At 42.8% G+C, this 26,797-nt stretch overlaps 1 pseudogene; it reads right to left on the bottom strand.

Annotated features, from left to right (window-relative positions):
• Positions 1 to 6,300: 6,300 nt before the first annotated feature.
• On the bottom strand, positions 6,301 to 7,460 carry LOC135525038 (prostaglandin E2 receptor EP4 subtype-like; annotated as a pseudogene).
• Between the last annotated feature and the right edge of the window lie 19,337 nt (positions 7,461 to 26,797).

The raw sequence follows: 26,797 nt of genomic DNA, 5'->3' as shown, positions 1-26,797 counted from the left end.
AAGGACCATATCACCTCCACCCTACCTGACACCCTAGACCCACTCCAATTTGCTTACCGCCCAAATAGGTCCACAGACGATGCAATCTCAACCACACTGCCCTAACCCATCTGGACAAGAGGAATACCTATGTGAGAATGCTGTTCATCGAATACAGCTCAGCATTTAACACCATAGTACCCTCCAAACTCGTCATCAAGCTCGAGACCCTGGGTCTCGACCCCGCCCTGTGCAACTGGGTACTGGACTTCCTGACGGGCCGCCCCCAGGTGGTGAGGGTAGGTAACAACATCTCCACCCCGCTGATCCTCAACACTGGGGCCCCACAAGGGTGCGTTCTGAGCCCTCTCCTGTACTCCCTGTTCACCCACGACTGCGTGGCCACGCACGCCTCCAACTCAATCATCAAGTTTGCGGACGACACAACAGTGGTAGGCTTGATTACCAACAACGACAAGACGGCCTACAGGGAGGAGGTGAGGGCCCTCGGAGTGTGGTGTCAGGAAAATAACCTCACACTCGACGTCAACAAAACTAAGGAGATGATTGTGGGCTTCAGGAAACAGCAGAGGGAACACCCCCCTATCCACATCGATGGAACAGTAGTGGAGAGGGTAGTAAGTTTTAAGTTCCTCGGCATACACATCACAGACAAACTGAATTGGTCCACCCATACAGACAGCATCGTGAAGAAGGCGCAGCAGCGCCTCTTCAACCTCAGGAGGCTGAAGAAATTTGGCTTGTCACCAAAAGCACTCACAAACTTCTACAGATGCACAATCGAGAGCATCCTGGCGGGCTGTATCACCGCCTGGTACGGCAACTGCTCCGCCCACAACCGTAAGGCTCTCCAGAGGGTAGTGCGGTCTGCACAACGCATCACCGGGGGCAAACTACCTGCCCTCCAGGACACCTACACCACCCGATGTCACAGGAAGGCCATAAAGATCATCAAGGACAACAACCACCTGAGCCACTGCCTGTTCACCCCGCTATCGTCCAGAAGGCGAGGTCAGTACAGGTGCATCAAAGCTGGGACCGAGAGACTGAAAAACAGCTTCTATCTCAAGGCCATCAGACTGTTAAACAGCCACCACTAACATTGAGTGGCTGCTGCCAACACACTGACTCAACTCCAGCCACTTTAATAATGGGAATTGATGTAAAATATATCACTAGCCACTTTAAACAATGCTACTTAATATCATGTTTACATACCCTACATTATTTATCTCATATGTATACGTATATACTGTACTCTATATCATCTACTGCATCTTTATGTAATACATGTATCACTAGCCACTTTAAACTATGCCACTTTGTTTACATACTCATCTCATATGTATATACTGTACTCTACCATCTACTGCATCTTGCCTATGCCGCTCTGTACCATCACTCATTCATGTATCTTTATGTACATATTCTTTATCCCTTTACACTTATGTGTATAAGGTAGTAGTTTTGGAATTGTTAGCTAGATTACTCGTTGATTATTACTGCATTGTCGGAACTAGAAGCACAAGCATTTTGCTACACTCACATTAACATCTGCTAACCATGTGTATGTGACAAATACAATTTGATTTTAAATAAGATTTGATTTGGCTGACAGCTGTGGTTATATCAGACCGTATACCACTGGTATTACTAGGGCTGTATCCAGGCACTCCTCATTACGTCCTGCTAAGAACATCCCTTGGCTGTGTTATATTGGCCATACTACCACACTCCCTCGGGCCTTATTGCTTAATTATGTTCCAGGTCCCCGGACCATCTGCTCAAGAAAAATATTGTCCTGTGAATTGAGTTCATTATCCCTGGTTTAGGAAGTCGGAATTGGTTTGCAGCACTAATCACAGCTGGTGTTTTATAAAACTTAACTCTTGGACTCTTGGTCTCTCTAACTTCACAATGTGATAATTATTGTTGGTGTAATACATTGCAGGCTCAGGCACTTGACCTATCTTTAATTTAAATGTTAACATTGACTGGTTCATTTAGTCAATTTACCTACTGTTTTTGAAAGTTCTATAATGAAAACGGGTGAATCTCCAACCGTCATCAATTATATCGACACAACACATTATTTGGTTCTTATTTTTCAGAATAAATAACTCAGACATTAGAGAAGCTTAACCAAGTTTAATTCTTCCCAAAGGGTCTTTACAGCTGTAATTCAGACAACCAAACATTTCTCACCATCACAGGTGTGTATATACCACTTAAGACACTCCTCCTTCTCTCCAATCCTTACATCTAATGGTTCCACAGGAAGAGGGTAGTAAACCCTTATTACTCCCATCGGGGTATCTGACCTCACCTCCTGACCTCAACCCCTCCTTCGCCTCGTCCACAGATGTCCATCTGCCTCCACGATAGCAAACTTTTGATCTCTTCCCGTCCACCCAGCACATTCCACAGCCACTCTGTCTTTCTACAGATCTCACTCCAAATATTATATGTTTCTGATCTATCTGGATGTTCAAAGTTTAGCTGACTGTGTAGATTCCAACAACATTCAGTGAGACTTGATATTGGCGTGCTTGAAATACTTTGCAAATGCAACTTATTTCTATTTGAAAACTGAAATGGTTTATTCATTCCTTTTCAGTAGACACTCTTATCCAGAGCAATTTACAGTAGTGAGTGCATACATTTTCATACTGTTCACCTGTGGGAATCGAACCCTCAACCCTTGCATTGCAAATGCCATACAACTGAGCCACATCATCACAAACCACTTGATATATCAATGTGCTGTATTACTGTATTGTGCATTGTTTTTCTTCATGGTGATGGAAAGTCTACAGGTACAAACCTAATGTCCAACCTATGGTACAATACAGTAATAATTTACATTAAGTGGTTTGTAAGAGTGGTAAAATAATACTGCACAAAAGTGGGTGTTTTTCATGTTATTTGATCAAGAAAAATATTTTATTTGATGTGGATGTTGTGTGTTTTCCCATAACTTTGCACCTTTTTATATAAATGATTGAGGGCAGGGTTTTGTTCTTTCTGGACATCATTAGAATGACAATTGCAGAGAAAGCAACAGGGCAACAACTTATAATTCCAACTATTGAATCCTGCAAGATACTGTTCTTAATTAAACAACTACCTTTTTTGCCAAAGTAGAGATGCTGAAAAAAATGTTTCGTCACATTACAGATATCTATTTCGGTCCGCTGATATCTTTGTTTTGTTGTATTGTATTGATATATACAGTGCATTCAGGGAAGTAGTCGGACCCCTTGACGACTTTTTTCACATTTTGTTACATTACAGCCTTATTCTAAAATGGAGTAAATATTTTTTTCACTCAAATCTACAGACAATACCCCATAATGACAATGTGAAAACAGGTTTTTAGAAATGCTAGCAAATGTATTAAAACAGGAATACCTTATTTACATAAGTTTTCAGACCATTTGCTATGAGACTTGAAATTTTGCTCAGGTGCATCCTGTTGCCATTGATCATCCTTGATTGGAGTCCACCTGGGGTAAATTCAATTCATTGGACATGATTTGGAAAGGCCCACACCTGTCTATATAAGGTCCCACAAAAACCAAGCCATGAGGTTGAATGAATTGTCTGTGGAGCTCCGAGACAGGATTGTGTCAAGGCACAGATTTGGGGAAGGGTACCAAAACATTTCTGCAGCATTGAAGGTCCCTACGAACACAGTGGCCTCCATCATTCTTAAATGGAAGAAGTTTGGCGCCACCAAGACTCTAGAGCTGGCTGCCTGGCCAAACTGAGCAATCGGGGGAGAAGGGCCTTGGTCAGGGACGTGACCGAGATCCCAAGAACCAGAGTTCCTCTGTGGAGATGGGAAAACCTTCCAGAAGGACAACCATCTCTGCAGCACTCCACCAATCAGGCCTTTATGGTAGAGTGGCCACTCCTCAGTAAAAGGCACACGACAGCCCGCTTGGATGATGCCAAAAGGCATCTAAAGCAATTTTCTCTGGTCTGACGAAATAAAGATTGAACTCTTTGGCCTGTATGCCAAGCATCACATCTGGAGGAAACCTGGCACCATCCCTACGGTGAAGCATGGTGGTGGCAGTGTCATGCTGTGGGGATATTTTTCAGCAGCGGGGACTGGGAGACTATTCAGGATCGAGGGAAAGATGAACGGAGCAAAGTACTGCGAGATTCTTGATGAAAGCCTGCTCCAGAGCACTCAGGACCTGAGACTGTGGCGAAGGTTCACCTTCAAATAGTGGCCCAGTCAGAGCCCGGACTTGAACATCTCTGGAGTGACCTGAAAATACAGTGCCTTGCGAAAGTATTCGGCCCCCTTGAACTTTGCGACCTTTTGCCACATTTCAGGCTTCAAACATAAAGATATAAAACTGTATTTTTTTGTGAAGAATCAACAACAAGTGGGACACAATCATGAAGTTGAACGACATTTATTGGATATTTTAAACTTTTTTAACAAATCAAAAACTGAAAAATTGGGCGTGCAAAATTAATCAGCCCCTTTACTTTCAGTGCAGAAAAAGTTCAGTGAGGATCTCTGAATGATCCAATGTTGACCTAAATGACTAATGATGATAAATACAATCCACCTGTGTGTAATCAAGTCTCCGTATGAATGCACCTGCACTGTGATAGTCTCAGAGGTCCGTTAAAAGCGCAGAGAGCATCATGAAGAACAAGGAACACACCAGGCAGGTCCGAGATACTGTTGTGAAGAAGTTTAATGCCGGATTTGGATACAAAAAGATTTCCCAAGCTTTAAACATCCCAAGGAGCACTGTGCAAGCAATAATATTGAAATGGAAGGAGTATCAGACCACTGCAAATCTACCAAGACCTGGCCGTCCCTCTAAACTTTCAGCTCATACAAGGAGAAGACTGATCAGAGATGCAGCCAAGAGGCCCATGATCACTCTGGATGAACTGCAGAGATCTACAGCTGAGGTGGGAGACTCTGTCCATAGGACAACAATCAGTTGTATATTGCACAAATTTGGCCTTTACGGAAGAGTGGCAAGAAGAAAGCCATTTCTTAAAGATATCCATAAAAAGTGTTGTTTAAAGTTTGCCACAAGCAACCTGGGAGACTCACCAAACATGTGGAAGAAGGTGCTCTGGTCAGATGAAACCAAAATTGAACTTTTTGGCAACAATGCAAAACGTTATGTTTGGCGTAAAAGCAACACAGCTCATCACCCTGAACATACCATACCCACTGTCAAACATGGTGGTGGCAGCATCATGGTTTGGGCCTGCTTTTCTTCAGCAGGGACAGGGAAGATGGTTAAAATTGATGGGAAGATGGATGGAGCCAAATACAGGACCATTCTGGAAGAAAACCTGATGGAGTCTGCAAAAGACCTGAGACTGGGACGGAGATTTGTCATCCAACAAGACAATGATCCAAAACATAAAGCAAAATCTCAATGGAATGGTTCAAAAATAAACATATCCAGGTGTTAGAATGGTCAAGTCAAAGTCCAGACCTGAATCCAATCGAGAATCTGTGGAAAGAACTGAAAACTGCTGTTCACAAATGCTCTCCATCCAACCTCACTGAGCTCGAGCTGTTTTGCAAGGAGGAATGGGGAAAAATTTCAGTCTCTCGATGTGCAAAACTGATAGAGACATATCCCAAGCGACTTACAGCTGTAATTGCAGCAAAAGGTGGCGCTACAAAGTATTAACTTAAGGGGGCTGAATAATTTTGCATGCCCAATTTTTCAGTTTTTGATTTGTTAAAAAAGTTTGAAATATCCAATAAATGTCGTTCCACTTCATGATTGTGTCCCACTTGTTGTTGATTCTTCACAAAAAAATACAGTTTTATATCTTTGTTTGAAGCCTGAAATGTGGCAAAAGGTCGCAAAGTTCAAGGGGGCCGAATACTTTCGCAAGGCACTGTAGCTGTGCAACGACACTCCCCATCCAACCTGACAGAGCTTGAGAGGATCTGCAGAGAAGAATGGGAGAAACACCCTAAATACAGGTGTGCCAAGCGTCATACACAAAACTCGAGGCTGTAATCGCTGCCAAATGTGCTAAAACAAATTACTGAGTGAAGGGTCTGAATACTTATCTTGTTTCTTGTTTTTGCTTTGTCTTTGTGGGGTATTGTGTGTAGATTGAAAAAGATAAAAATATATTTGATCAATTTTAGAATAAGGTTGTAAGGTAACACATTTTTGAAAAAGTCAGAGGTCTGAATGCTTTCCCGACTGTACTGTATTTTTTTATTCTGATTTTTCAGGGGGTGCTGCAGCCCTACTTGTTAATACATTCGTTTTTTAGATTGAACCTTTATTTAACTAGGCAAGTCATGGGTGTTTGTTTGGTAGTGGAAAGTCCTTTGTGAGGATTTGACTGGCAACATGGGTTATTTGCCTTTTCGACCACTGTAAACTCGTTTAGATAATCTCCGAATCTTACTGAACAGAGTCCTTCTCAGCAAAATGTAGATCCAAGGGTCAAGGATGGCGTTGACGGCGGCAATCCGTATAGCCTTCAAATCTGCATGGGAATTATCTTCCCGTGATATCTGGTTAGCAAATACGCGTACCTACAACAGCATAACAAGAGATATGCCCATTAGACCCACTGCTTTCCTCGTAGACAAACTAAATTAACATATAAAATATTAAGACGTTCCTTACCACCAGCGGCGCTGAGCAACCTAAAACAACCATCGAGGTCACCACGAGCACCGTCATCATTTGGGCTTCCACGCCGGAGGAAAGCGCTGTCCAATGCGCCCGTGTGCTCACTCTAGTAACTGGACGTTGGATTTTCCTGCGATGCATTATCAATAGAGTGCCACAAACTGCAAAGTTGAGGACTATCGTCATCAATATGAGTAGAAAACTCACACTTGCATATAAAAACGAATAGGCTGCAGACCACGGCTCATGAGCCATCCAGTTGATGAAGCACCAGGTTTTTGAGGGCTGGCTCATGCTTTCAGTCATACCCATCACTGGAAGACAACAAAATACAATGTCGCTGAGATAAATGCAAAACAAGCACTTGCGCGCAAAATGTGGGCCAATTCCCCATCTTTGGTATGTGTACGGGCAGCATATTGCGAGGTAGCGCTCAGCAGACATTGCGCATATAATACTTAGTCCTGCCACTCCGAAGAACAGCAACAAAAATGAATGGAATTCACAAAGATGACGGTCGTGGAGTACATTTTTATCGAGGTAAGTGGCTATAGTGATTGGGCTGGCCAGACAAGTCCCAAGAAGATCGGTGATAGCCAAACCGCAAACTAAGGCGAAGAACGCCGACGACTTGCGCCCTTGCTTAGATCCAGATAGAGCGGCTATTGCTATTATATTTCCAATGACACCAACTGCAAACATAAATACAGGTAAAGCCATGGCTGCAGCTGACTTGTAAGGCACAGTGTGTGTAGTGAAATTACTTGTATCGTTCATGTTTTCCGTTCCAAAAGAAAGCTATCCAATGGGCGTTATTTGTTCCTTTCTTTTAGATAGATGCCACTTCTTGAGTCCATTACAATCCAAGCAGGATATTGACAAATGTGTTTTCTCTTGTAGAATCCCTATTTAATGATTGCTGTTGTTCAATAGCCTACATTGACATCAACCTTTTGAAATATCCCGTGGATGGAAAAACTTGGAAATGCGCTCTTGACGCACAGCAATCTGGTCCTAATAGATATATCAAAGCCAGTGGGGCGCAGAGCCAGGCGGCCCTATACGCTCACTACGCAAGTTGCGTAGGGCCCCGCAAATTACACAAGGGCCCCGCATACTCCTCGTGTCAAAGCCGGTGTTAATGTTTACAATTTCGATGAGAGGATAATTTTGTACAATTTTACTTAACCTTTATTTAACTTGGCAAGTCAGTCAAGAACAAATTCCTATTTACAATGAGGGCCTACCAAAAGGCAAAAGGCCTCCTGTGGGGATGGGCCTGGGATAAAATAAATAAACAATATAAATACAGGGCAAAACACTAAACAAGAGACACAACACTACATAAAGAGAGACCTAAGACAACAAAATAACAAGGCAGTAACACAACATGACAACAACATGGTAGCAACACAACACATGGTGCAAACATTATTGGGCACAGACAAAGGCCAAGAAGGTAGAAACAACAATACATCACACAAAGCAGCCACAACTGTCAGTAAGAGTGCCCACGATTGAGTCTTTGAATGAAGAGATTGAGATAAAACTGTCCAGTTTGAGTGTTTGTTGCAGCCCGTTCCAGTCGCTAGCTGCAGCAAACTGAAATGAGGAGCGACTCAGGGATGTGTGTGCTTTGGGGACCTTTAACATAATGTGACTGGCAGAATGGGTGTTGTATGTGGAGGATGAGGGCTGCAGTAGATATCTCAGATAGGGAGGAGTGAGGCCTAAGAGGGTTTTAGAAATAAGCATCAACCAGTGGGTCTTGCGATGGGTATACAAATATAACCTGTTTACAAAGGAGTATAGAGTGCAGCGTTGTGTCCTATAAGGAGCATTGGTGGCAAATCTGTTGGGCAAATGGTAAAGAACATCGAGCCGCTCGAGAGCACCCTTACCTGCCGATCTATAAATTATGTCTCCGTAATCTAGCATGGGTAGGATGGTCATCTGAATCAGGGTTAGTTTGGCAGCTGGGGTGAAAGAGGAGCGATTACGATAAATCTAGACTTGGTTTGCTCTAACTTTAGCCTGCAGCTTTGATATGTGCTGAGAGAAAATCAGTGTTCAGTCTAGCCATACTCCAAGTACTTGTAAGTACTTGTATGAGTTGACTACCTCAAACTCTAAACCCTCAGAGGTAGTAATAACACCTGTGGGATGAGGGGCATTTTTCTTACCAAACCACATGACCTTTGTTTTGGAGGTGTCCTGAACAAGGTTAAGGGTAGAGAAAGCTTGTTGGACACTAAGAACTCTTTGTTGTAGAGCATTTAACACAAAATCCAGGGAGGGGCCAGCTGAGTATAAGACTATCATCAGCATATATCTGGATTAGAGTTTCCTACTGCCTGAGCTATGCTGTTGATGTAAATTGAGAAGAGAGTGGGGCCTAGGATCGAGCATTGGGGTACTCCCTTGGTGACAGGCAGTGGCAGAGACAGCAGATTTTCTGACTATACACTGCACTCTTTGAGAGAGATAGTTAGCAAACCAGCCCAAAGACCCCTCAGAGACCAATCAAATAAAATTGTATTGGTCACACACATGAATAGCAGAGGTTAATGCAAGTGTAGAGAAATGCTTGTGCTTCTAGTTCTGTCAATGCAGTAATATCTAACAAGTAATCGAACAAATTCACAACAACTACCTGATACACACACACATGTAAAGGGATGAATAAGAATATGTACTCATAAATATATGGATGAGTGATGGCCGTGCGGCATAGGAAAGATGCAGTAGATGGTATAGAATACAGTATAGTCAAGATGCAGTAGATGGTATAGAATACAGTATATACATATGAGATGAGTAATGTAGGATATGTAAACATGATTAAAGTACTGTTATTTAAAGTGACTAGTGACACCTTTGTCAAGTCCATTTATTTAAGTGGCCAGAGATTTGAGTCTGTATTTTGGCAGCAACCTCTCTATGTTAGTGATGGCTGTTTAACAGTTAGATGGCCTTGAGAGAAGCTGTTTTTCAGTCTCTCGGTCCCAGCGTTGATGCACCTGTACTGACCTCGCCTTCTGGACGATAGCGGGGTGAACAGGCAGTGGCTCGGGTGGTTGTTGTCCTTGATGATCTTTATGGCCTTTCTGTGACATCGGGTGCTGTAGCTGTCCTGGAGGGCAGGTCGTTTTCCCCCTGTGATGCGTTGTGCAGACCGCACTACCCTCTGGAGAGCCTTGCGGGTTGAGGGCAGTGCAGTTCCCGTACCAGGCGGTGATATAGCCCGACAGGATGCTTCCGATTGTGCATCTGGAAAAGTTTGAGTGTTTTAGGTTACAAGCCAAATTTCTTCAGCCTCCTGATGCGCCGCCTTCACCACGCTGTCTGTGTGGGTGGACCATTTCAGTTTGTCCATGATGTGTACGCCGAGGAACCTAAAACTCTCCACCTTCACCACTACTGTTCCATGGATGGGGGGGGGGTACTGCCTCTGCTGTTTTCCTGGAGTCCACAATCATCTCCTTTGTTTTGTTGACGTTAAGTGAGAGGTTATTTTCCTGACACCACACTCCGAGGGCACTCACCTCCTCCCTGTAGGCTGTCTCATCGTCGTTGGTAATCAGGCTTACCACTGTAGTGTCGTCTGCAAACTTGATGATTGAGTTGGAGGCGTGCATGGCGACGCAGTCATGGGTGAGGCCTGTCAAAGTCCAGGACCCAGTTGCACAGGGCGCGATCAAAACCCAGGGTCTCAAACTTAATGACGAGTTTGGAGGGTACAATGATGTTAAATGCTGAGCATAACGAACAGCATTCTTACAAAGGTATTCCTCTTTTCCAGATGGGATAGGGCAGTGTGGTGGTGATTGCGTCGTCAGTGGACCTATTGGGGTGGTAAGCAAATTGGAGTTTGTCTCGGCTATCAGGTAGGGTGAAGGTGATATGATCCTTAACTAGTCTCTCAAAGCACTTCATGTTGACAGGAGTGAGTGCAACGGGGCGGTAGTCATTTAGTTCAGTTACCTTCGCTTTCTTGGGAGCGGGCTGTGTAAGTGGCACTGTATTTTCCTCAAAGCGAGCAAAGAAGTTGTTTAATTTGTCTGGGAGCAAGACGTCCACGACGGGGCTGGTTTTCTTTTTGTAATCCGTGATTGACTGGAGACCCTGCCACATACGTCTCGTGTCTGAGCCATTGAATTGCGACTCTACTTTGTCTCTATACTGATGCTTTGCTTGTTTGATTACCTTGCGGAGGAAATAGCTGCACTGTTTGCATTCGGCCATGTTTCCAGTCCCCTTGCCACGATTTAAAGCGGTGGTTCGCGGTTTCAATTTTGCGCGAAGGCTGCCATCAACCCACAGTTTCTGTTTAGGAAATGTTTTAATAGTCACCGTGGGTATGACATCTCCGATGCACTTGCTAATAAACTCGCTCACCGAGTCAGCGTATACATCAATGTTATTGTCTGAGGCTATCCAGAACATATCCCAGTCCACGTGATTGAAGCAATCTTGAAGCGTGAAATCTGAATGGTCAGACCTGAGTACGGGCGTTTCCTGTTTTAGTTTCTGTCTATAGGCTGGGAACAACAAAATGGAGTCATGGTCAGATTTGCTGAAGGCGGGGTGGGGGAGGGCTTTGTATGCATCGCGGAAGTTAGAGTATCAATGATCCAGAATGCTATCAGCTCGTGTCACGCATTCGATATGCTGATAGAATTGAGGAAGTCTTGTTCTCAGGGTAGCTTTGTTGAAACCATACATCCTGAGGCTGCATTTATTGTAGCTGGGGATTTTCAGTTTACATAAATTCCAGTGAGGTTCTTTCAGGGCCGACGATGTATCTGCTTGGGGGGGATGTACACGGCTGTGACGATAATCGAAAATAATTATCTTGGAAGATAATCCGGTCGGCATTTGACTGTGAGGTCAAAGTCAGGTAAATAAAAGGACTTGAGTACCTGTATGTTGTTGTGATACACCATGAGTCCTCTATCATAAGGCATACTCCCCCACCCTCCTTCTTACCAGAGAGATGTTTGTTTCTGTCAGCCCGATGCATGAGGAAACTGGGTGGCTGTACCGACTCTGATAGCATATCCCGAGTGAGCCATGTTTCCGTGAAAAAGAGAATGTCTTTCTGGAAGGCATCTTGTGCCCTAATTTTGTCCACCTTGTTATTTAGAGATTGGAGATTGGCGAGTAATATGCTCAGAAGCGGTGGATAGTGTGCTCGCCTTCTGAGTCTGACCAGTAGGCCGCTCCTTCTGCCACTCCTGCGGCAACCGCATTGTTTTGGGTCGGCCTCTGGGATAAGATGCCATGTCCAGGGTGGAGGTCCGAACAAAGGATCCGCTTCGGAAAGACATATTCCTGGTCGTTCTTCCTGGCTGTATGCAATAACACTTGAGATTTTCTGGGCTAACGATGTAAGAAATAATACATAAAAAAAGGAATACCTGCATAGTTTTCTAAGGACTTGAATCAAGGCGACCATCTCTGTTGGCGCCATCTTGCATCCAATACTCCTTAGCCAGGCCACAAGAATGGAATGGAATTGTCTACCGTATCAAAAGCTTTGGCCAAGTCAATACATACAGTGCCTTGCGAAAGTATTCGGCCCCCTTGAACTTTGTGACCAATTGCCACATTTCAGGCTTCAAACATAAAGTTCTAAAACTGTATTTTTTTGTGAAGAATCAACAACAAGTGGAACACAATCATGAAGTGGAACGACATTTATTGGATATTTCAAACTTTTTTTAAAAATCAAAAACTGAAAAATTGGGCGTGCAAAATTATTCAGCCCCTTTACTTTCAGTGCAGCAAACTCTCTCCAGAAGTTCAGTGAGGATCTCTGAATGATCCAATGTTGACCTAAATGACTAATGATGATAAATACAATCCACCTGTGTGTAATCAAGTCTCCGTATAAATGCACCTGCACTGTGATCGTCTCAGAGGTCCGTTAAAAGCGCAGAGAGCATCATGAAGAACAAGGAACACACCAGGCAGGTCCGAGATACTGTTGTGAATAAGTTTAAAGCTGGATTTGGATACAAAAATATTTCCCAAGCTTTTAACATCCCAAGGAGCACTGTGCAAGCGATAATATTGAAATGGAAGGAGTATCAGACCACTGCAAATCTACCAAGACCTGGCCGTCCCTCTAAACTTTCAGCTCATACAAGGAGAAGACTGATCAGAGATGCAGCCAAGAGGCCCATGATCACTCTGGATGAACTGCAGAGATCTACAGCTGAGGTGGGAGACTCTGTCCATAGGACAACAATCAGTTGTATATTGCACAAATCTGGCCTTTTTGGAAGAGTGGCAAGAAGAAAGCCATTTCTTAAAGATATCCATAAAAAGTGTTGTTTAAAGTTTGCCACAAGCCACCTGGGAGACACACCAAACATGTGGAAGAAGGTGCTCCGGTCAGATGAAACCAAAATTGAACTTCTTGGCAACAATGCAAAACGTTATGTTTGGCGTAAAAGCAACACAGCTCATCACCCTGAACATACCATACCCACTGTCAAACATGGTGGTGGCAGCATCATGGTTTGGGCCTGCTTTTCTTCAGCAGGGACAGGGAAGATGGTTAAAATTGATGGGAAGATGGATGGAGCCAAATACAGGACCATTCTGGAAGAAAACCTGATGGAGTCTGCAAAAGACCTGAGACTGGGACGGAGATTTGTCTTCCAACAAGACAATGATCCAAAACATAAAGCAAAATCTACAATGGAATGGTTCAAAATAAACATATCCAGGTGTTAGAATGGCCAAGTCAAAGTCCAGACCTGAATCCAATTGAGAATCTGTGGAAAGAACTGAAAACTGCTGTTCACAAATGCTCTCCATCCAACCTCACTGAGCTCGAGCTGTTTTGCAAGGAGGAATGGGAAAAAATTTCAGTCTCTCGATGTGCAAAACTGATAGACATACCCCAAGCGACTTACAGCTGTAATCGCAGCAAAAGGTGGCGCTACAAAGTATTAACTTAAGGGGGCTGAATAACGCCCAATTTTTCAGTTTTTGATTTGTTAAAAAAGTTTGAAATATCCAATAAATGTCATTCCACTTCATGATTGTGTCCCACTTGTTGTTGATTCTTCACAAAAAAATACAGTTTTATATCTTTGTTTGAAGCCTGAAATGTGGCAAAAGGTCGCAAAGTTCAAGGGGGCCGAATACTTTCGCAAGGCACTGTATAACTGTACAACATTGCTTAGAATCAAGGGCAATGGTGACATCATTGAGGACCTTTAAGGTTGCAGTGACACATCCATGACCTGGGCGGAAACCAGATTGCATACCCGAGAGAATCCTATAGACATCAAGAAAGCCAGTCTGTTGATTTTTGACATGTTTTTCCAACACTTTTGATAAACAGGGCAAAATAGAATTAGGCTTATAACAGTTAGGTTCAGCTTTATCTCCCCCTTTAAATAAAGGGCTAACCGTGGCTGCCGTCCAAGCAATGGGAACCTCCCCAGAAAGGAGAGACAGGCTTGGCGACGATAGGGGCAGCAACCTTAAATAAGAAAGGGTCTAAAACATCTGACCCAGATGATATTTTGGGGTCAAGTTTAAGGAGCTCCTTTAGCACCTCGGACTCAGTGACTTCCTGCAGGGAGAATCTTTGTAGCGGGGCAGGGGAAAAAGAGGGAGAAGCATTGGGGATAGTCGCATTGGAAGGGGTGGGAGATTAGGAAATGTTGGACAGGCAAGGAGGCATGGTTGAGTCAAATAGGAATCCTGACTTCATGAAGTGGTGATTTAAAGAGCTCAGTCATGTGCTTCTTGTCAGTAACAACCACATCATCAGCATTAAGGGACATGGGCAGCTGTGAGGAGAAGGGTTTATTCTCCAGGTCTTTAACCGTTTTCCAGAACTTCTTGGGGTTAGACCCAAAGAGAGAACTGCTCCTTAAAGTAACTAACTTTGGCCTTCCGGATAGCCTGAGTGCACTTATTTATCATTTGCCTGAACGAAAGCCAGTCAGCCTGAGTAACCTTGTGCCGATCCTTTCACCAAATGCAATTCTTGAGGTGGAGTAACTCTGCAAGATCACGGTCGAACCAGGGGCTGAACCTGTTTTTGATTCTAATTTTCTGTATCGGGGCGTGTTTGTTAACAATACCACTGAAAATATCAAAAAAGAAGGTCCAAGCGTCTTTGACAGAGGGGATGAAGCTGATTATATACCATTTAAGAGGCCAGTTTATGAAGGAAGGCTTGCTCATTTTAGTTTTGTAGCAAGCTTCTATGACAAATCAGGACAGGTCGTTTCACTGGGCAGCCATTATGAACACAGGCTGTTAAACAGTGATCACAAAGGTCATTACAGAAAACACCAGACTGATACCTATCAGGATTATTTGTGAGGATAACATCAAGGAGAGAGTGGCCTTTTCTGCATGTTTGGAGTCATACCTTGTGGGATTGGTAATAATCTGAGCAAGATTTAGGGCGTCCCATTGCTTTAGGACTTGGTCAGGTGTATTAAGCATGTCCCAGTTTAGGTCACCAAGCATGACAAATTCAGACTTCGTGTAAGGAGCCAGGAGACAGCTTAGTGCAGGTAGGGTACATGCCGGTGCTGATGGAGGACGATAGCACCCAGCAACATCCAACAAAGAGCTATTTGAAAGTTTAATGCTTAAAATCAGCAAATCATCAAGTTTTTCCCCAAACAATATGGAGACAACCGAGCACTGAAGGTGATCCTTGGTAAAGATTGCCACTCCCCCACTTTTGGAAGATCTGTCTTGCCAAAAAAGGTTATACCCAGAAAGGTTAACATCAGTATTCAAAACACTCTTCCTTTAACTACGTGTCAGTAATGACCAACACATTTGGATTGGAGCTGTGAACCCACACTTTCAATTGATTCTCTCTCTCTCTCGATGAAGCGGAACTATCCTTCTGGTCACAAAAAACACACCATGAGAGTGAATTGCGGTAAACTTGTGTTCTCTCCTCTCCAAGTTTGATGTCAGTAAATAACATTAACGTTAAGTTGATAGGCTAGCTTGCAGTACATGTCTCTCGAGTCTCTGTTTTGCTAACCTAGCTAGGCAGTGCGTCTCTTGGTCTGTCAGGGCTGTGTTCTGTGACTTTGTGCCTGGCAAAAGTGAAATGCAACTATTTATTACAGTTGATAAACGCTAACGGGAAACGGTGTTTATAAACGGCAGCTCGGAAAAGATAACGCGTCGCGCAGGAACATGCGTTCATATGCGAGTGCACAAAATGAAACTCGCGCTTTCCAGCTGCAACCTCTGTGGGGACCAGTCCATACAATATGAGTGTGATGGCACTCCTCATAGGCGCACGTTATTTTAAAACAAGACCATGATTATCTCGTCTCTCAGTCAATGTTTAGTTATCATTCTGGACTAATGCAAGATGGAAAGCAATGGATTCATATATTGCATTTAAAAAGTTGATTAGCTGGGCATACTGGACAATATGGATGCACATCTCTCAGTAAATAATAACCAAGTATTCAGCCAAGAGGTAGTATAAATAGTATTTTATATGTGAAAATTTATAAAAGGAAATCTGGGGGAGCCAGTTTGAATGGGCCTGATGCAGCTGTTAAAATTAATACTCATTTCTATAATTTACAGGTGCTTTGCGTAAGTTTGTCAGTAGAGAAGATGCTGGATCATCAGCCAGTACAAGCACAGACTCAATTGATCCACACCCAGCCTCAGCCAGTACTAACATAGACCCAGTCCAGCCGGCTTCAGCAAATACTAACATAGTACTTGCTGAAGATGGCTGTATTGGGTCTAACACAGACCCAGGTGAAGTACAGGCAGCCTCAGCCAGTACTAGCACTACTAGAGGTGTACAGCCAGCATCAGATACAAGCAGCTCAGACCCTAATAGAACAGTTGCTGCTTCACAAAATGACCCAGCAGATTGGCCCCCAGTCTTAACAGATTTTATGAGGACTGAGTTATTGCACAGAGGTCCATTCAAACCAGGACTGGATTTTTCTTACCCTAAAGACAAGTCTAGAAGAGGTTTCCATTCAGGCTTATTACAGAGACAGTTGTCAAATGGGGAAAAGATTACCAGGAGCTGGCTTTCATACTCAATCAAAAACAAAGCTGTGTATTGTTTTTGCTGTAAGCTTTTTCTACAAAAGACTACAAAATAATAAATGTGTGAATGACTGGTCAAATATCAACGCCATTCTGAAACCCCATGAGAGTAGTCCTGAACACACAAACAATATGATTAAGTCGAGAGAACTTGATCTGCGCCGAAGTCTGGGACAGACTCTTGACCAGATACAAATTACCATTTTGGAGGCTGAAAGAAAGAGATGGTGGGGATGTCCTTACATGTTTAATAAGTATCACCCAGTCTCTGGGTGAAATAAACCAAGCATTCAGGGGTTAATCAGACAACCTCTTCCAACCAGATAATGGAAAACTTCCTAAAAGAGGTTGAATTACTGGAAAAATTTGACCCCCGTTATGGAAAATCATCTCAGCAAAATTACCTTGGGAGGCGCACACAAAATGAGCTGATACAGATTGTGAGTGACAAGAAATAGTGACTCAAGTAAGAGACTCAAAGTACTTCTCCATTATCTTGGACTGTACACCTGACATTAGTCACCAGGAGCAAATGTCAATTTTTCTGAGAAGCGTGGCTTCAAAGGGAAAGCCAGAGATCAAGGAGCACTTCCTCGGCTTTGTGAATGTTGTTACAACGTGCTCGAATTGGTCCACTGTCATCTTAGATAAGCTGAAAACACTCTAATCTTCAGAGATCACTGTGACATCAGTGGAATGGAGATTCAGAATAGACCTGATCTGCCATCAGATATGATGACTACCTTTTGAGCTGCTTTCCTTTCTCAGTAAGAAAAACCTGGAGGAACTGTATCCTAAACTTTGGATAGCCCTAAGAATGGCAGTCACCCTACAGGTAACAGTAGCATCATCAGAGAGGAGCTTTTCAATATCAAACGCATCAAAAGGTACCTGAGGTCTACCATGTCACAGGAACGTTTGAGTGGTCTGGCCATCATGAGCATTAATCATGACGTGGGGAAACATGTCTTATGATGACGTCATTTATGATTTTGCCTCAAGAAATTGCAGAAGAGGAATATTTTGATGGTAAGATTTTAATTCAAACATTCAAATGTTTACACACTTAGTAATATTTGAGATTTTATGGCAGAAGTGCATTTGTGTAAATGACTGCTTAACTATGTGATATACTTTGATATACGTCCAGATAGACTGGTGTCCATGCTGATGCTGAAAATACCCAGGCTGTAGAGAGAACCAAAGCTAATCACACATCTGTATAGGTTTTATTGACTATTTTAAGACATATCGCTGCAGCCATAGGCTTATGTTTACATTGTGTAGAGTAAGCTAATTGTATAATATTGTGAGATTCTATAGAAAATATTATTTTCAATACATTTTGTTTATATCGTTCTATATAGGTCTACTTATTCTTAGACAGACAGATGGAGCAAACTGTTTTAAAGGAGGGAGGATTGTAGTGGGAGCACTGGGGTGTCAGGTGTGACTGTGTGGCATGGCAAATGGTTTACATGGCTCACGGGTCAGGTAGGAGGGCCCTTTAGCAGAATTTTGCTTAGGGCCCCAGGGAGGTCTGGACTGGCTCTGGTGTGGCGTCTGTGTTGATGTTAACGTCTCAACAGCAAAACCCAGACTGTGGATGGAATGGATTACAAGCCTGAACATTATTTTGTTAATGTCTCACAGTTGTCACTTGTTAGTCACCAAGCACGTGCATAATCTCTTCTGAAGTCAATATCAATGAGGCTCTCAAGAAAAAACTTGGGCTTTCCCCAAATGAGCATCATGAGCTTGTTGACATTTTTTAAATCCAAATGATAATGTTGTACAGATGATTGATAAAGCTGTCTATATGACTAATGTGGGAGCAGTTTGGCTAATAAATCATTTATTGAATGGATTTGATCTTGGTTTTAACCATTCAAATGTCACAACTTCCAAATTATAACTACAGTTCATTCACATAAATGTTAAAGGTTGTGGGTCTTTATAGAAGGACAACGAACCCAAACACACATCAAAAGTACCCAGGAATGGTTCAAGAAGAGTTGTTGGACTGCTCATTGTGTTTACTTGATAGCTACCGACACAAGTAGCTAGCTAGAACAAAGTGTTAATAAGATAAATTCATTAAAAAGACTAAAAGCAATACAAATAAAAGTTCTCCAGTAGGAGAACACTTAGGTTGGAGTCAATAAAACTAGTTTTTCAACCACTGCACAAATTTCTTGTTAACAAACTATAGTTTTGGCAAACCGGTTAGGACATCTACTTTGAAAAATTACTTCTATCATGCACAAACAATTTCTTACAGACAGATTATTTCACTTATAATTCACTGTATCACAATTCCAGTGGGTCAGAAGTTTACAAATGCTAAGTTGACTGTGCATTTAAAAAGCTTGGAAAATGCCAGAAAATGATGTCATGGCTTTAGAAGCTTCTGATAGGCTAATTGACATAATTTGAGTCAATTGGAGGTGTACCTGTGGATGTATTTCAAGGCCTAGCTTCAAACTCAGTGCCTCTTTGCTTGACATCATGGGAAAATCAAAGGAAATCATCCAAGACCTCAGAATTATTTTTTCTGACCTCCACAAGTCTGGTTCATCCTTTGGAGCAATTTCTAAACTCCCGACGGTTCCATGTCCATCTGTACAAACAATAGTACGCAAGTATAAACACCATGGGACCACGCAGCCATCATACCGCTCAGGAAGGAGACACGCTCTCTCTCCTAGAGATGAACGTACTTTGGTGCGAAAAGTGCAAATCAATCCCAGAACAACATCAAAGGACCTTGAGAAGATGCTGGAGGAAACGGGTACAAAAGTATCTATATCCACAGTAAAACAAGTCCTATATCGACATAAACTGAATGGCCGCTCAGAAAGGAAAAAGCCACTGCTCCAAAACCGCCATAAAAAATACAGACTACGGTTTGCAACTGCACATGGGGACAAAGATCGTACTTTCTGGAGAAATGTCCTCTGGGGTTGGCCATAATGACCAACGTTATGTTTGGTGGAAAAAGGGGGAGGCTTGCAAGCCGATGAACACCATCCCAACCGTGAAGCACGGGGGTGGCAGCATCATGTTGTGGGGGTGCTTTGCTGCAGGAGGGACTGGTGCACTTCATAAAATAGATGGCATCATGAGGAGGGACAATTATGTGGATATAGTGAAGCAACATCTCAAGACATGAATCAGGAAATTAAAGCTTGGTCACTAATGGGTCTTCCAAATGGACAATGACCCCAAGCATACTTCCAAAGTTGTGGCAAAATGGCTTAAGGACAACGAAGTCGAGGTATTGGACTGGCCCTCACAAAGCCCTGACCTCAATCCTATAGAAAATTTGTGGGCAGAACTGAAAAAGCGTGTGCGAGCAAGGAGGCCTACAAACCTGACTCAGTTACACCAGCTCTGTCAGGAGGAATGGGCCAAAATTCTAACTGACCTAAGTCAGGGAATTTTTACTCGGATTAAATGTCAGGAATTGTAAAACACAGAGTTTAAATGTATTTTGCTAAGGTGTATGTAGACGTCTGACTTAAACTGTATATTTACAAAAGTATGTGGACACCCCTTCAAATATTTCAACCACACCCGTTGATGACAGGTGTATAAAATCGAGCACATAGCTGTGGACATATCCATGGACTAATACTGGCAGTAGAATGGCCTTACTGAAGAGCTCAGTGACTTTCAACGTGGCACCTTCATAGGATGCCTCCTTTCCAACAAGTCAGTTAATCAAATGTCTGGCCTGCTAGAGCTTTCCCAGCCAACTGTAAGTGCTGTTATTGTGAAGTGGAAAGTCTAGGCGCAACAACAGCTCAGGCACGAATTGGTAGGTCACACAAGCTGACAGAACGTGACTGCAGAGTGCTGAAGTGTGAGGCGAGTAAAAATCGAAATTTCACTGCTGAGTTCCAAACTACCTCTGAAAGCAACATCAGCACAATAACTGTTCGTCAGGAGCTTAATGAAATGGGTTTCCATTGCCAAGCAACCACACATAAGCCTAAGATCACCATGTGCAATACCAAGCGTTGGTTGGAGTGGTGTAAAGCTCGCCGCCATTGGAATCTCTCTCTCTGGAGTGATGAATCTCGCTTCACCATCTGGCAGTCTGATGAATTAATCTGGGTTTGGCGGATGCCAGGAGAACGCTACCTACCCCAATGCATAGTGCCAACTGTAAAGAGTGGTGGACGAGGAATAATGGTATCGGCTGTTTTTAATGGTTCGGATTGGCCCATTAAAGAGATCTTAACGCTATAGCATACAATTACATTCTAGACGATGACTACCTAAATCGTCCAAACCCAGACGACACTGGGCCAATAGTGCGCCGCCCTATGGGACTCCTAATCCCGGCCAGTTGTGATACAGCCTGGATTCAAACCAGGGTGTCTGTATTGACGCCTTTAGCACTGAGATACATTGCCTTAGACTACTGCTCCACTGGGGAGCCTGTATATTGTAGGCCTCCCTATAAGGTGTTGTTTAAAAGTTTCCTTGCGTTGATACTGACCATACACTGTTTGGGCTCACCATGACTTACTGATATAATCATTGAGAAGCAGTTAGTCAAGCCAATTCTTCTTAGATTTTAGACATGAACATCCTGCATCCAAATTGCCTATTCGTTTTCCTTCCATATAGAGCACTGGACATTACATCTTGGTACTGCATGAGGTGTTACTAGTCATGACCATACTCCAGCACTGGGTTTCATTTGAGGGATACAATATGTTGCCTATTCCCTAGTTAGGTGTGTTCAGGTCAAGATCTCAAATGACAACCATTTGTACTCCATGTCAATGTCTTTATTGTAGACTGTAGGTCTCCTTAGAAGGCATTGTTTAAATTTTCATGTGAACAGTATTTGGCAGTCTGCCAGACTGCCACACACACTTTGTGTGCACATAGTGTGTAAGCTTGATAACCTTTCAAAGTTAGACTTTTCAATCGCTTGTTATAGTACCATTCGGTGTAATTTTGTAAATGCCGGCTCGCTATGGCAAGACCCATCATTCACCCAAATTGAGCCAGTGCTGTCTGAGATATCGCGCGTGATTAACGTACGGATGGAAACAGATTTCATGTGGGGGACAACTACTCAAAGGTAAAGGGATCACCAAGAAGAAACCTCATTACACACTAACCTTGTCCCCAGGCTATTTGCACAGATTGATTTCAAGGACAAAATGATAAATGACTTACTGATGTCCTCATTAATTAACACTAAGTAAGTATAACCTTGGTTAAGATAGGAGTAGGAGCCTATTCATATAGCAGATTGATGTACAAGTACACCCCCCGGAGAGGACATTAGTGTATCACAGGGAATGCCCCCAATTGAGTGCCAAGCAGAGAAGCATCCGGTCCAATTTTTACATTCTTTGGTATGACTCAGCTGGGGATCAAACTCCAAACCATCCAATCTCAGGTCAGAAACTCTAACCACAAGCCACTGAGTTGGTTATTGAGAAATACTAGAATCAACTTTATTCAGCCTTGAGATTCCCAGGATTTGTATACTGAATATATAAACATCCTGCTTTTAAATGAATGCCAATGAAGTTTTCCTTGGAAATCCATAACCCACAGATTTGTTTTTGTACAGTAATTAAATTATTCCATAATTTCCCCATATCCCCAAATTACAATCTGTAGAGTTTCAGACAATAATTAAGACCATCTTTGTGGTTTGGTAGAGTAGTTCTGAATAATTTCTTTCTGAATTAATTGTGCAATTGGGAAACTATAGTTTGAAAATGCAATTTGGGTAAACTGTGATCACTTGTATCAAAGGGAAAACCCCATATGAGAAAGTGTTCCTTTTGATCTAAGTCCTCTTGACATTTTGGTCTTGCACTAGGGCCTTTTTCCATGGTCTAACTTCTTAGGAAACCAGAAAGAATATCTAATTGAATACTAGTTTAACGTATGCCATATCCTCAGGTCACCTCTTTCTCTCTGCCAAATAAATGTCACTTTTTTGTTGCCTTATTAAAGTTTCATCATTGTCTTTGTTTACTTTCATTTTGAAGAGTTTTTAGAAAAGCACTGTGGAAACTCAGGATAAGCCTTATTCCTTTACCTTTATTTAAGTCAGTTAAGAACAAATTCTTATTTTCAATAACGGCCTGGGAACAGTGGGTTAACTGCCCGTTCATGGGCAGAACGACAGATTTGTACTTTGTCGGCTCGGGGGTTTGAACTTGCAACCTTCCGGTTACTAGACCAACGCTCTAACCACTAGGCTTCCCTGCCGCCCCTATACTTTAAGATGGTACGAATTGTCATTACTTTGTTGAAAAATAATTAAATGCGTAGCTAAATATATTTATATTTTTTTCTGGTAACTCGGCTTTAGTCGGGATTGTGCTTTAAGACTTCCTGTATCAGAACATTTTACAAAGCTCTTTATGGGAGAACATTATTGATACCCTACAACTGGAAATGACGTGGTTTCTATGGGAATCGAGAAGACTGGTAATTATTTAGTCAATGCCACTCCGACATTGCGCTATCTGATATTTATATATTTCTTACTTCCATTATTTTACTTTTAGATTTGTTTGTATTGGTGGGAATTGTTTTTAGGTACTACTGCACTGTTGGCGCAAGGAACACAAGCATTTTGCTACACCCGCAATAACATCTGCTAAATATGTGTACAATTTGATTTGATTTTGACTTGGTGCTGTTTGGTGCAAAGGTCCCTTCTGCCTTTGGTGACACTGACGTTTGACTGGTAGCAATGAAAATAACTTTCAAATGTATTGAATAAATCAAGGAAGGACACATTGCATTAACAGCCCTTACTTACCTCCTTTTGCAGAGCTGTCACTATCTGGCCAAGCTGGAAGTATGAACATTTTTCAAGCTGGAAGTAGGAACATTTTTCAAGCTGGAAGTAAGCCATTTTTCTCTAGAAAACCATAACCTTCCTAACCTTAATATTCCTAACCACATAACATCCATTAAGACTGGAAGGTTGATTTTTGTGTTCATTCATTTTCACAATATAGCCAATTTTAAGCTGTTACCACTTGAAATGTATCATTTCTATATACTCTCTGTATTACTGTTCCAGTGTGTTTTTGAGCTGACATTTTCATTCTATTTAGTATGTGATAAAAATAGCTTAGTGTTTCTACACCCGTTTAGCCCTTATTACCTTTGACTGTTACTTGTTTTATTATTGACATCACCACCTGGGAGATGATACTGTTGGTGGGAAAATTATTAATTTTTAAAGGGGAAATCTGTAGTTGCAACATTAATTTTGGGACTAAAAATTAATGATACAGTGCCTTCGGAAAGTATTCAGACCCACTGACTTTTTCCACATTTTGTTACAAAGCCTTATTCTAAAATGTTTGTTTTTTAAAATCCTCATCAATCTACACACAATACACCATAATGACAAAGCGAAAACAGGCTTTTCGAAATGTTTGCAAATGTATCAAAAATAAAAACAGATGCCTTATTTACATAAGAATTTAGAACCTTTGCTATGATACTCAAAATTGAGCTCAGGTGCATCCTGTTTCCATTGATCCTCCTTGAGATGTTTCTACAACTTAACTGGAGTCCACCTGTGGTAAATTCAATTGTTTGGACATGATTTGGAAAGGTACACACCTGTCTATATAAAGTCCCACAGTTGATAGTGCATGTCAGAGCAAAAACCAAGCCATGAGGTCGAAGGAATTATCTGTAGAGCTCCGAGACAGGATTGTGTCGAGGCACAGATCTGGGGAAGAGTACCAAAAAATATCTGCAGCATTTAAGGTCCCCAATAACACAGTGACCTCATCATTCTTAAATGGAAGAAGTTTGGAACCATCAAGACTCTTCCTAGAGCGGGACTCCCGGCCAAACTGAACAATCGGGGGAGGAGGGCCTTGGTCAGGGAGGTGACCAAAAACCTGATGGTCACTCTGACAGAGCTCTAGAGTACCTCTGTGGAGATGGGAGAATCTTACAGAAGGACAACCATCTCCACAGCATTCCACCAATCAGGCCTTTATGGTAAAGTTGCCAGACAGAAGCCACTCCTCAGTAAAAGGCACATGACAACCTGCTTAGAGTTTGCGAAAAGGCATCTAAAGACTCTCACACCGTGAGAAACCAGATTCTCTTCTCTGGTCTGATGAAACCAAGATTGAACTCTTTGGCCAGAATGCCAAGCGTTACGTCTGGAGGAAACCTGGCACCATCCCTATGGTGAAGCATGGTGGTGGCAGGATCTTGCTGTGGAGGTGTTTTTCAGCGGCAGGTACTGAGATACTAGTCAGGATCAAGGCAAAGTTGAATGGAACAAAGTACAGAGAGATTCTTGATGAAAACCTGCTCCAGAGCGCTCAGAACCTCAGACTGTGGCAAAAGTTCACCTTCCAACAGGACAACGACCCTAAGCACACAGCCAAGACAACGCAGGAGTGGCTTCGGGACACTCTGGTATCCACTACTGTCTGTCATGCTCTGTGTTCTTAGAAATCACTTTCAATCAATTTCAAAACCATTCAATACATGTTGTTTTAACATTACATTACATTACATACATGTTGTTTTAACAATCACATTAACCGTTGCTTAATCTAAAATATTAGGATATTTTCTGTAAGAAAATTTGGCTGGTAAAAAAATTGAGTAGCTGGTCAAATTTGGGCATCCATGGACCAAAAAGTAAATTTCCCACCCTGTCTTACACTGCCAATAGTGCGTGATTGCGGCACACAATTCCGGTCCCTCCTGCATGTGGGAATTCTTGTCTCTGTAGGAATACCTGCCCTGGAGCATCACGTTGGTTCCTGTATGAACATGGCCCCCCTTTGAGCACACTTGTCACACTTTTTCTTCATGCTTGTGTCACACTTTTTATATTCTGGATTCCCCTGATGGTCTGTGCGGGTCAAAATGGAAACAAAAGTATTATCTGAGTTTTTTTGGCTGCTGTGAGTTATCTGAGTTGTCCCGCCTTCCGCCTGCTTTGTACCGGAGGCCTCCCAGCTTGCACACAGTGTCCTTTGCACCTGCCTGCCACCTGCCCTCGTCGTCCCTAACAGAACTGCGGGAAAGCAGTGCCGGACAGGCGAGGACGAAGGACACTGTCATTGTCGCCCCCGCCTCTTCTTCTTCCTCTTGGGATTTATTGTCAGTTGGCGTCCAACGTCATGGTGCATTACCGCCACCTACTGTACTGGAATGACCCCGCCTCTGTACCAGAGTCCTGTCATGCCCTGATCTGTCTCACCTGTTCCTGTGCTTGTCTCCATACCCTCCAGGTGTCGCTTATTTTCCCCAGTGTATTTATCCCTGTGTTTCCTGTCTCTCTGTGCCACTTCGTCTTGTATGTTTGTCAAGTCAACCAGTGTGTTTTTCCCGCACTCCTTTTCCTATTCTCTTGATAGTCTTCCCGGTTTTGACTCTTGCCTGACGCTGGACTACTTTCCGCCTGCCTGATCATCCTGCCTGCCCTGACCTTGATTCTGCCTGCCCTTTGGTTTTGACCCATTTGCCTGTCCACGACCATTCTCTTGCCTTACAATAGGGTAAGAGTCCAACCATCTGCCTCCTGTGTCTGCATCCAGGTCTCGCCTTGTGTCATGATAGCACGAACTGTCCATGACAGATCCAGCAGACTTGGACCAGCTCCGCCACACTGTCTCCCTGCAGGGAGCCACCATTGGACACTGTGTTAACTAACCTCCAGACAAGTTTCAATGCCATTCAACTCTCCTTCCGTGGCCTCCAACTGCTCTTAAATGCAATTAAAACTAAATGCATGTTCTTCACCGATCGCTGCCCGCCCGTCCAGCATCACTACTCTGGACGGTTCTGACTTAGAATACTGTATGTGGACAACTACAAATACCTAGGTGTCTGGCTAGACTGTTTACTCTCCTTCCAGACTCCCATTAAGCATCTCCAATCCAAAATTAATTAAAATCGGCTTCCTATTTCGCAAAAAAGCATCCTCCACTCATGCTGCCAAACATGCCCTCGTAAAACTGACCATCCTACCTATCCTCGACTTCGGCGACGTCATCTACATAGCCTCC

This window comes from Oncorhynchus masou, chromosome 31, assembly GCF_036934945.1.
Source record: "Oncorhynchus masou masou isolate Uvic2021 chromosome 31, UVic_Omas_1.1, whole genome shotgun sequence".
Lineage (NCBI taxonomy): Eukaryota > Metazoa > Chordata > Actinopteri > Salmoniformes > Salmonidae > Oncorhynchus > Oncorhynchus masou.
The sequence above is the reverse complement of the archived record's forward strand: the minus strand, read 5'-3'. Positions and strand labels throughout refer to the sequence as shown.